Raw genomic sequence first — 12287 nt, forward strand, 5'->3', positions numbered from 1 at the left:
CCAAAACCACAGCTAAATGCAGCACTAACCTTTGATGATCTTCATCAGATGACACTCCTAGGACATTATGTTATACAATACATGCATGTTTTGTTCAATCAAGTTCATATTTATATCAAAAAACAGCTTTTCACATTAGCATGTGATGTTCCGAACTAGCATACCCACCGCAAACTTCCGGTGAATTTACTAAATTACTCATGATAAACGTTCACAAAAACATAACAATTATTTTAAGAATTATAGATACAGAACTCCTTCATGCAAACGCTATGTCAGATTTTAAAATAGCTTTTCGGCGAAAGCACATTTTGCAATATTCTGAGTACATAGCCCGGCCATCACGGCTAGCTAATTTGAAACCCACGAAGTTTGGGGCTCGCCAAACTCAGAATTACTATTAAAAAATTGGATTATCTTTGCTGTTCTTCGTCAGAATGCACTCCCAGGACTTCTACTTCAACAACAAATGTTGTTTTGGTTCCAAATAATCCATAGTTATATTCAAATACCTCCGTTTTGTTCGTGCATTCAGGTCACTATATGAAGGGTGACGCGCGAGCGCATTTCGTGACAAAAAAAAACAAAATATTCCATTACCGTACTTAGAAGCATGTCAAACGCTGTTTAAAATCTATTTTTCTCGTAAAATAGCAATAATATTCCAACCGGGCGATGTTGTATTCATTCAAAGGCTGAAATAAAAAAATGGAGTAGTCTCGTGGACGCGCATCTCCAGTGTCACTGTTCCCAGCCTGACCACTCACAAATTCTCCTGCTGTTCTTCGCCCAGAGACTGCAGACACCCCATTCCACTTTCTGGCGCCTTCTGAGAGCCAATGGAAGCCTTAGAAAATGTCACGTTACAGCACAGATGTTGTATTTTCGATAGAGATGCTACAGAAGGACAACAAATTGTCAGACAGGGCACTTCCTGCATGGAATCTTCTCAGGTTTTGGCCTGCCATATGAGTTCTGTTATACTCACAGACACCATTCAAACAGTTTTATAAACTTTAGAGTGTTTTCTATCCAAATCTACTAATTATATGCATATTCTAGTTTCTGGGCAGGAGTAGTAACCAGATTAAATCGGGTACGTTTTTTATCCGGCCGTGAAAATACTGCCCCCTATTCCAAACAGGTTAATTTGGTTTTTCATCCATCCATGGAACTGTGTTGTGTCTGGAAGTGGGGGCAGAGGAGGGTATCCATGGAGAAGAATGAGATGAATATGAGATGGCGTAGATATGGTTCTCCATCCACTCATTAACGAATCTCCTTAATCAAGTCAGTCACACAGATAAAAATACACCATATGGAACAGCTGGGACTGTGAAGAGACACACACACACAGTTACAGACACACGCACACACACATGCACTCTACACACACGTACACATGGATTTTGTGTTGTAGATATGTGGTAGTAGAGTAGTGGACTGAGGGCACACACTTAATGTGTTGTGAAATCTATTTTGAAATGAAATGTAATGTTTTTAATAGTATATAAGTGCCTTAATTTTTCGGGAACCCAGGAAGCGTAGCTGATCCATAATAAATACAAATAAACACAGCATAAAAATGCACACTCTCTCTACCTCTTTTTTCTTTACCTACATTTACATTTACATTTAAGTCATTTAGCAGACGCTCTTATCCAGAGCGACTTACAAATTGGTGCATTCACCTTATGATATCCAGTGGAACAACCACTTTACAATAGTGCATCTAAATCTTTTAAGGGGGGGGGGGGGTTAGAAGGATTACTTTATCCTATCCTAGGTATTCCTTAAAGAGGTGGGGTTTCAGGTGTCTCCGGAAGGTGGTGATTGACTCCGCTGTCCTGGCGTCGTGAGGGAGCTTGTTCCACCATTGGGGTGCCAGAGCAGCGAACAGTTTTGACTGGGCTGAGCGGGAACTGTGCTTCCTCAGAGGTAGGGGGGCCAGCAGGCCAGAGGTGGATGAACGCAGTGCCCTTGTTTGGGTGTAGGGCCTGATCAGAGCCTGAAGGTATGGAGGTGCCGTTCCCTTCACAGCTCCGTAGGCAATCACCATGGTCTTGTAGCGGATGCGAGCTTCAACTGGAAGCCAGTGGAGAGAGCGGAGGAGCGGGGTGACGTGAGAGAACTTGGGAAGGTTGAACACCAGACGGGCTGCGGCGTTCTGGATGAGTTGTAGGGGTTTAATGGCACAGGCAGGGAGCCCAGCCAACAGCGAGTTGCAGTAATCCAGACGGGAGATGACAAGTGCCTGGATTAGGACCTGCGCCGCTTCCTGTGTGAGGCAGGGTCGTACTCTGCGAATGTTGTAGAGCATGAACCTACAGGATCGGGTCACCGCCTTGATGTTAGTGGAGAACGACAGGGTGTTGTCCAGGATCACGCCAAGGTTCTTAGCACTCTGGGAGGAGGACACAAGGGAGTTGTCTACCGTGATGGCGAGATCATGGAACGGGCAGTCCTTCCCCGGGAGGAAGAGCAGCTCCGTCTTGCCGAGGTTCAGCTTGAGGTGGTGATCCGTCATCCACACTGATATGTCTGACAGACATGCAGAGATGCGATTCGCCGCCTGGTTATCAGAAGGGGGAAAGGAGAAGATTAATTGTGTGTCGTCTGCATAGCAATGATAGGAGAGACCATGTGAGGATATGACAGAGCCAAGTGACTTGGTGTATAGCGAGAATAGGAGAGGGCCTAGAACAGAGCCCTGGGGGACACCAGTGGTGAGAGCGCATGGTGCGGAGACAGATTCTCGCCACGCCACCTGGTAGGAGCGACCTGTCAGGTAGGACGCAATCCAAGCGTGGGCCGCGCCGGAGATGCCCAAACCGGAGAGGGTGGAGAGGAGGATCTGATGGTTCACAGTATCAAAGGCAGCAGATAGGTCTAGAAGGATGAGAGCAGAGGAGAGAGAGTTAGCTTTAGCAGTGCGGAGAGCCTCCGTGACACAGAGAAGAGCAGTCTCAGTTGAATGCCCAGTCTTGAAACCTGACTGACTAGGATCAAGAAGGTCATTCTGAGAGAGATAGCAGGAGAGCTGGCCAAGGACGGCACGTTCAAGAGTTTTGGAGAGAAAAGAAAGAAGGGATACTGGTCTGTAGTTGTTGACATCGGAGGGATCGAGTATAGGTTTTTTCAGAAGGGGTGCAACTCTCGCTCTCTTGAAGACGGAAGGGACGTAGCCAGCGGTCAAGGATGAGTTGATGAGCGAGGTGAGGTAGGGGAGAAGGTCTACGGAAATGGTCTGGAGAAGAGAGGAGGGGATAGGGTCAAGTGGGCAGGTTGTTGGGCGGCCGGCCGTCACAAGACGCGAGATTTCATCTGGAGAGAGAGGGGAGAAAGAGGTCAAAGCACAAGGTAGGGCAGTGTGAGCAGGACCAGCGGTGTCGTTTGACTTAGCAAACGAGGATCGGATATCGTCAACCTTCTTTTCAAAATGGTTGACGAAGTCATCCGCAGAGAGGGAGGAGGGGGGGGGAGGGGGAGGAGGATTCAGGAGGGAGGAGAAGGTAGCAAAGAGCTTCCTAGGGTTAGAGGCAGATGCTTGGAATTTAGAGTGGTAGAAAGTGGCTTTAGCAGCAGAGACAGAAGAGGAGAATGTAGAGAGGAGGGAGTGAAAGGATGCCAGGTCCGCAGGGAGGCGAGTTCCTCTCACGCTGTCTACCTCTCTCTACCTCCTTTATCTCTGTTTCTCTCTTCCTCTCCCTATCCTTACCTCTCTCTATCCCCCTCTATTTCTTCTCTCTCTCAATCGCTCTTCATTTCATAATTATCATCCACACACTCTTTTTTGTTTCAGATAACATATGACAACCAACTGGCCCATGTCATACTACGGGAAACAACATCTGCTGTGACATTAAAATACAGTATGGCTCACAAGAGGCACGACGCAAGCGTGCACACACACACACACTGCAGTGCTGCTATTCACACAACACACCACACAACATTGTGTGTGTGTTGTGTCCTCCAAGGTAACATCAGCTCCCTGATTGTTGTGGTTCCATTTTGACCTCATCACTACGGCAACCAGTTTTTTTTCCCATCCAAGGTTTCTCTGGCAACCAATTTTACTGCATTTGGTCACACTTTCCCTCTGGAGTGCAAAACATCTGTGTCCTTCTAACTAGATTCAACTGGAGGAGCATTGTCATAATCCTTCAAGTGAGACACACAAATTCATGCTTCATAATCTACATTATTCTTCAGAGATTAATAAATATGTTTGTGAGGGTGGTTGGTAGTAAATTCCATGTAGTAAAGCAAATGTGCTCCTTGGCATCCTCATTTGCATAGCCAAATTAAAAACTTGAAGAAAATGATTAAATGCTGTTATCCTGCTAACCCATTAGACATCCACGTCTTTTAAAGGATACTGTTACTGACATACTATACAGCTGAAATGTTATTGAATAATACCCTAAGATATAAACACGGAACAAAAATATTAGTGGCTTCACAAACACTTGGGAAATATGTATCAAAAGGCTTGAAGAAGGACTACAGTGAGTGAGTCGTTATCATCATTAAACTGATGTCTTCACCTACATCATCGAGAGAGAGGGAGAGCATCCCAACGCGCGTCACCCTGGCTGATCTCAAACCTGTTCCTGTCCTCACCTTCTTTCATATAGATTTTATCTGCTTGAAATGACCTTTTACAGGCTATGGAGTTTGCAATGGACATGTAGCAGTTTATCGTAGCAAACTTGTTTTCTAATTACGAAGATCCCAAGTCCCCATTCCATTCCATTTCTGACCTTGCATTCAATTTGAGTTCACCTCCAAATCGTGATTGACAGCTCAATGATTATCCAGATTCACCCTCACAAATCATTGCTGTAATTGGTGCTGCATTTCATCTGACCAAAGCAAACACAGTCTGCTGCACTGTCAATATTATTCTGACACATAGAGAAAGCTCTTTGGTTGCTCAGCATGGTGCCTGTATCAAAGTGTTTTTTTCTTCCTCATAGCATATATCTTAGTAGTAACATGGGGATAGACAGATAGATAGTCCAGCTAATATACTACTAGAGAACCCAGATAACATTCTGCCTAACTGTTTCAGACTTATGCTGGTAGGCAAAGCCCAATGGGCAATGCTGGTTGTAATGACAGTTTCATCCAGCGGGCTGGCACAGTTGAGAGCATTTCTTGACATACCGATTGGTTTCATTCAACCGCTCTCAACACTGCAGACTTCCTCGTTGGTTTTGGGTAGAATTCAGGTATAACAGCAACCTCTTCTGTGTTAAAGAAACCACAAAGTTTATTGCCCTAAAAAGGCAAAAAAGATGAATCACACACCTGTGCAGCGTGGAAGTTAATGTTTGAAACAATGAATAACATCGGTTTAATGTGTCTTGGTTAATGTAACGTGTCTTCAGCTTTCACAAAGTCTCCTCAACCCTAAAATAAACCATATGTTAGTGATAGCAATATTACTGTGTAACGTAGACGTTCTATTTTCTCCAGTGATTGCAAAAACTATTTGTATGTTGATGTAGTGCCCATCTGTTTCAACCTCTGTGTTAAGAAGTCATGTTTTTTCAATCAGTTGCTGTTTCCAGAGAGCACAAAAAACTACACTAACCATGAACCTTTTGCGTTTCTGCTGCCACAGAAACAGACGTTGGTCTTGTTCTAACGCGTCCACCTGCGAATCCGAGGCCATGATTGCACTTCCATTGTGGGTGTGGTAGCGAAGCAACCGATATTTGCATGCAAAACATATATTAACATGCGATTACCGTTTCTACCGACAGTGGAAGAACTGCTGTGGCGTGCTGCATGAAACAGAGGTGTGCTTCACCCGCACCATGACGAAAGAGCAGCAGAGGCTGCCGAACAATCAGTAAAAGTCAGACGAGGTGCACCGCGTGGTTTCAAACGGCACTCTATCCCCACTCTTCCAAAGAGAAAGTCACCTATTTTTAAGTTTGGTGTGGCGATGGAGCGGTGTTTGAACTAGGGCAAAGTCATTTAGCTGATGCTCTTATCAAGAGCGACGTACAGTTAGTGTATTCATCTTAAGATAGGTGAGACAACCACATATCACAGTCAAATATATTGGGCTCCCGAGTGGTGCAGCGGTCTAAGGCACTCCAGCCACCCTAGTCATAGACTGTTCTCTCTGCTATCGCACAGCAAGCGGTACCGGAGCACCAAGTCTAGGTCTAAGAGGCTTCTAAACAGCTTCTACCACCAAGCCATGAGACTCCTGAACATCTAATCAAATGGCAACCCAGACTATTTGCATTGACCCCCCTCCCCCTTCTACCTGCTATTACTCTCTGTTATTATCTATGCATAGTCACTCTAATAACTACCTACATCTACATATTTCCTCAATTACCTCGACTAACTGGTGCCCTTTGACTCTGTACCGGAATCCCCTGTATATAGCTACGCTATTGTTATTATACTGCTGCTCTTTAATTATTTGTTACTTTTATTTGTTACTTTTTTTAGGTATTGTCTTAACTGCATTGTTGTTTTTTTAGGTATTGTCTTAACACCTGTTGTATTCGGTGCATTTGACAAATGCAAATCAAATCAAATTGTTTCACCGTAGGGATGGTGCCAGGTTTCCTCCATAAGTGATGCTTGGCATTCATGCCAAAGAGTTCAATATTGGTTTCATCAGACCAGAGAATCTTGTTTCTCATGGTCTGAGAGTCTTTATCTACCTTTTGGCAAACTCCAAGTGGGCTGTCATGTGCCTTTTCCTGAGGAGTGGCTTCTGTCTGGCCACTCTACCATAAAGGCCTGATTTGTGGAGTGCTGCAGAGATGGTTGTCCTTCTGGAAGAGTGGTGATGTTTCCAAACTTCTTCCATTTAAGAATGATGGAGGCCACTGTGTTCAATCCTGTCTCAGAGCTCTACGGATAATTCCTTCGATCTCATGGCTTGGATTTTGTTCTGACATGCACTGTCAACTGTGGGACCTCATATCATGTCAAATCAATTGAATTTACCACAGGTGGACTCCAATCAATTTGTAGAAACATCAAGGATGATCAATGGAAACAGGATGCACCTGAGCTCAATTTGAAGTCTCGCAGCAAAGGGTCTGAATACTTACGTAAATAAGGTATTTCTGTTTTTTTATACATTTGCAAAAATTTCCAAAAACCTGTTTTCACTTTGTCGTTATGGGGTATTGTGTGTAGATTTTAGAATAAGGCTGTAGCGTAACAAAATGTGGAAAAAGTCAAGGGATCTGAATTCTTTCCTAATGGACTGTAGGCTTATACACACATAAGACACACACATACACTGCTGCTACTCTGTTTATTACCTATCCAGATTGCCTTGTCACTTTTACCTTTACCTACATGTACGTATATATTACTTAAATTACCTCAACTACCTTGTACACTTGCACATTGACTTGATACCGATACTCCTTGTATATAGTCTCATTATTGTTTTTTTTATTGTGTTACTATTTCCTTTTTTTGGGTGAAAATCTTCTTACTTTTAAACTCGTAAGTAAGCATTTCATGCTAAAGTCTACAGCTGTTGTATTCGGCGCATGTAACATAAGATTTCATTTGAACGGCCTCTATATCACGTAGAATAGACGTTGAATTGACACCTGAGCCCAGTGGGGTGGTATTCAAACCTTTTCTCGCGAAACCATCCCAAATCTAATGACACAACCTTAAAAAACGCTACATTGAGATTTTTACAAAATAAAAATCAACCAATAAATAGATTTACTAAATAAAATTTTATTTTCAAATGATCTTTCTCAAAAACGTTTGTATATTGTCCCATACCATAATCTGTACTCAAAACATTTAGTTCCTAATTTCTGTTGTTGTTATGTGTATTTTTATTTTTCATTACATTTTTGCGACTGCACTTGAATATAACTGTTTTAAACTGACACATGTACTGCACAGTGCATGGCCCCATCAAACAACAAACCTAACTAGTCCCCATATTCATAATTTAACTGGTCACAATATCCCCCCCTCTCTTTCTGACACATTCACGTCTGGATGAGTATTTAAAGTGTTTGGCCTTCAAGCCTAAGTTCTGTCTGCTTCTCCATCCACCCCAAGTGTGTGTGTGTGTGTCAGGTGAGGCCCCGGCTCTCCTCTCGCCCTCCTCAAGATAACTGACTCCCTAGTGACAGCTGGGCTGCTGTCGCCTTGACATGCCAGAGAGCAAGAGTGAAGGTGTGAGAGAGAGAGGAAAGGAGTGAGGAAAGGACAGAGAGAGGGAGGAGGAAAGATGGGAGGAAAAATAATAAGTGTGATCCGCAGCTTCCTGGCTTGTAGCCAGTCAAGTCAGAGGATCAATCTGTCCCTTGCTCCACCAGAGTCACACAAGTTTGCATGAATAATGTAATGCAGCCTCATTCATCCATCCCCACACTTAGCTCTGCCTTGAATCTACATTCAGACCAGCCTCATCCCTCCAGCCTCATACCTTAACTCTGCCTTGAATCTGTCATTTAACAATGTGTGCTAATGAATCAATGGACTAGGGTAGTGAGAGCAGCGGGATGTTCCACGTGGCTGAGGAAGAAAGAAAGATCCATAAGGCATTGCAATATGTTCTCTGTTCTCCCTGTCTCTCTCTCCCCTCATGTTCCTCACATGTCAGAGAGCTCATTACATGGATGGGGAGTTCTCTCACCACACTCTGCAGCCACCCAAACTGCTCCTTCAATGAATCACAGCCAGACTTGTAAATCATTAACAGCTAATGTAGCAATATAACCTTTGAATATAACTATTTAATCATTACAAAGGCTAATGGAAGCACTTCCAACATGGCTGCCAGGTTAATGCTCACTTGGTAGCTACCACTACCCTGGGAATAGTACTACTCCCTTACGTATCTTCTTCCTGCCTACTGGCACATACAGTAAGGCAGAGACAAGAAGACTAGCTAGCCTTGTTTTCTCCTAGTTATAGAGTGTTGCACTGATCCGAAAGGGCTACACATGGCAAGCCATTGGAGTAAATGAGATGACAACATTTGACCCATCTTCAGGCTGATCAAGTCCAATGTGTCCCAGATGCACCGAAATAACAACTGAAGCAGGAACATAGCAGTTGTAATTTTGTTCTCCATTAAGAAACCAAAAATCTCTGCTCAACAGAAAAAGGGAACTAACAACTGAGTCACTGACAACCAAAACGAAACCAGGTTTTAAAATGGGTTCTGAAAAGCATCCATGCCTGCTGAGTGCTGGCCAAGCAAACTCAATTAGGGTCTTAATGCACACCCTCCATGGACGCCCACTAGATTTGCCTGATAACAGACAAACTAAAAGAAAAGAAAACACACACCAACTTAGGTTAGGGAGTGAAAATAAACCAAACAGGGAGAAACAAAATAAAAGGCTTTGTATTCACAAACTTAAGGAAGATGCACGTGCTAAACCGAGGTCTAGCTCTTCCAACATCTCTCATGTCCACCGGAGCATCGGCTCTGCAGCTCTTAAATTTCACATGTACCAGCAGCACAGGTGAAACTAATGACTGACTAATGAGGCAACAGGTGCCGCACATCATGACAAACGACGATGACTCCAATCATTGCACGTCCACACCCAAATAGAACCAAGCTCGAAATCGAAGTTGAAAACAAAAAAACAAAGACTGTAACCCTTTTAATACTAGACATCAGCTCACTCCGTACTAAAGCCATGCAAGGAGACAGTGTTACGCCCAACGATTTATATACACTAAATGACTGATATGGGCGCTGTGTTGAAGCCACCATGCCACCATCTTGGCACATCATTGTAAAAAAATATGTTTGGAAGCTATAGAAATGTATTTATTCGATACATATTATATTACAGACACCTTAATGCATACTTACATTATATTATGTGAGCTAAACATACAAATCATTTTTTTATATAATATATACAAATGTTTTCCTTAAAATATAGTTTTTGGAGATTACCAATGTTGCTTTCCCCACTACAACAATAAAATACTTAAATACATGTAATTTTGTTCTTGAAACATTTAATTGAAATACTGGAGAATCCCATTCATTCCTTTGGAGGACTTCTCCTACTGGGGAGTGCTAATATGGCCGATCTGTGGCTTCAAAGCCTCTCAATGGCATATACATAGCATCGGCAATCCAGGGTTTATAGACATCATTGGTTACACCTCGGAATGCAGCCCTGTTGCTCCCATAAACTAAACTACTTTTAAATGGGTTTCAAGGGATGTGAAAGAGTGTGCGTGCGTGCGTCTGTGCGTGTGTGTATACACTTTACAGATTAGAGTGTTTAAATCTTATAAGAAGACCTCCGTTTTCTGAAAGAAACCCTCTCTCCATTTCTATTGTATATGATGGTGCAAAATGATCAATTTCACCTCCAGGAGTAATAGTTTTAAAAATTACACAATGGCAGTAACACACAAAAACAATCATGATGACATACATGAACAATACCTAATATTATTAATAATACCCAACAGTTCACACAAAAATACCATTTATTCCTTAAAGCTAAACCTGCTCAATGACAAGTATGGTTACTTGCTATTCAAATGAAATTGGAGAACAATTGACAGTTTTATTTCATTGTCTTGCACCGTTGTAGTTTTAGCTCTAACAGCCCCTGTATGCCTAGTTCGTTGATATTTCCCATAAGATTAACATGGTTTCCAAACTAAATTCCATGGGGGATTAGCTGTCCCAGAGAAAGTAGGAAGGAAAGCTGGACGTTTCTATACACCATAGCAGCAACCATTTTAAGTCAGTTTGTAAAGTCTACTGCTCTGACTTTCAAATCCTATACATGACCAATACAATTACACACAACGTTATACACTGCAAACCCTTTTAAAGGTACATGACCATGCCCTAAACAGGCACAACACTTACATTACTATGCTATTTCTGGAAGTTTCACAATAACCCAAACCAGTTGCATTATTTAAGATAGTAGAACATGATTGTGATTGTTCAGCAGTGTTCAAACAATAAAGAACTAACATACAATACTGTTCTGTACTGTACAATTCTTTCTCATTCTTTCTCATATGCGATAACATTTACTAATAAACTTGAAGCTTGTAACCCTGAGGTAAAGTATACCTCATCGGTCGGTCAGTGTACTTTCCCACCAGCTCCAGGGACAGAGGCCCCAGGGGTCATGAGCTGGATTAAGATTAAGACGCCCACAACGGAAGGACATTAATTCGGGGCCTGTTTGGATGGTGCTCTCCATTGGGATGAAGCATGGGAAACTCTGGCCACTCTCCCTCTCTCTCTCTGCCCCCTCTATATCACTCTCTCTCTATTCTTTCTCTCTCCACCTTTCTCTGGCCCCTCTCTCTCTCTCTCCCTCTCTCTCTCTCTCTCTCTCTCTCTCTCTCTCTCATTCCTTTCTCTCTCTCTCTCTCTCTCTCTCTCTGGGCTATCCCCTCGTCTTCCTGTCGGTTACAAGGGTTTAGTATGGTGTAAAATCCGAATTAAAAGTTGAACGGTTGAGAGATGGCCCGTGTGAGCAAGATGAAACATCATTGCGTGGGCAAACACTTGAGTTGAGAGAGAAGAAATGTGGTTGAGCGAGCAGAGGACGGGTCCCACAAGCGCAGGCCAGCATGGTGTGCACAAATTAAACTTGAGAGCTTGCGAGTTTGACTATGACCGAGCAGAACTGCATTGCTGCACACAGTAAATTAATTCGAGAGCAGAGATTTTTGTTCGCCTGAAGAAATTACTGAACTCTCACAAATACGCAGCGTCCACACACGGACGTCTCCTCTCCCTCTCATACCAATTTTCCAGTTTGCTCTCCAAATATTCATTTTGCTCTCGCAACTGCTTACTATAATTTCATAACAGAGGGGACATTCGAGCCAATTAACATATCCTGTAGCAGTCTACTGAAATGCAATTGGTCAGGTTTTTGGACCAATCACGGCTTGACTGCTCTTTAACCAGATTTTGGACTATAGAGATGAAAGGGGACGGTGAAAGGTGAATGATGGCTGACAATAGAGGTAAGTTTGATATTTTTTCAGTAGAGAAACTAGCTTACCAACTAACTAGCTAATCAACTATGATTTCAATATTGAAATTGTAGGTAGTTATTTGGTCTTCTGTTATTAAAGCAGGCTATTGACGAGACATGTTACATCAACGTCAGCTAGCTAGGAAGCTAACTAGCTAAAGTTTAACCATGTGGTTTAACCAAAGCCAAGGTGGTTTCATTTCGTCTCTGGTTTAACTAAGAGCATTGTAGCTTAGTCGAGGAGGGGTTTAGTAGAGGAGAAGGATT

At 42.8% G+C, this 12287-nt stretch overlaps 1 protein-coding gene across 1 annotated transcript in view; it reads right to left on the reverse strand.

Moving 5' to 3' along the window:
* LOC106611167 (cysteine-rich motor neuron 1 protein) overlaps nt 1-12287 on the reverse strand; it is a 181405-nt gene that overhangs the window by 113902 nt on the left and 55216 nt on the right. The gene's annotated exons all lie outside the window — the stretch shown is intronic.

The sequence above is a fragment of the Salmo salar genome, chromosome 09, assembly GCF_965601325.2.
Source record: "Salmo salar chromosome 09, fSalSal1, whole genome shotgun sequence".
In the NCBI taxonomy this organism is placed as follows: Eukaryota; Metazoa; Chordata; class Actinopteri; order Salmoniformes; family Salmonidae; genus Salmo; species Salmo salar.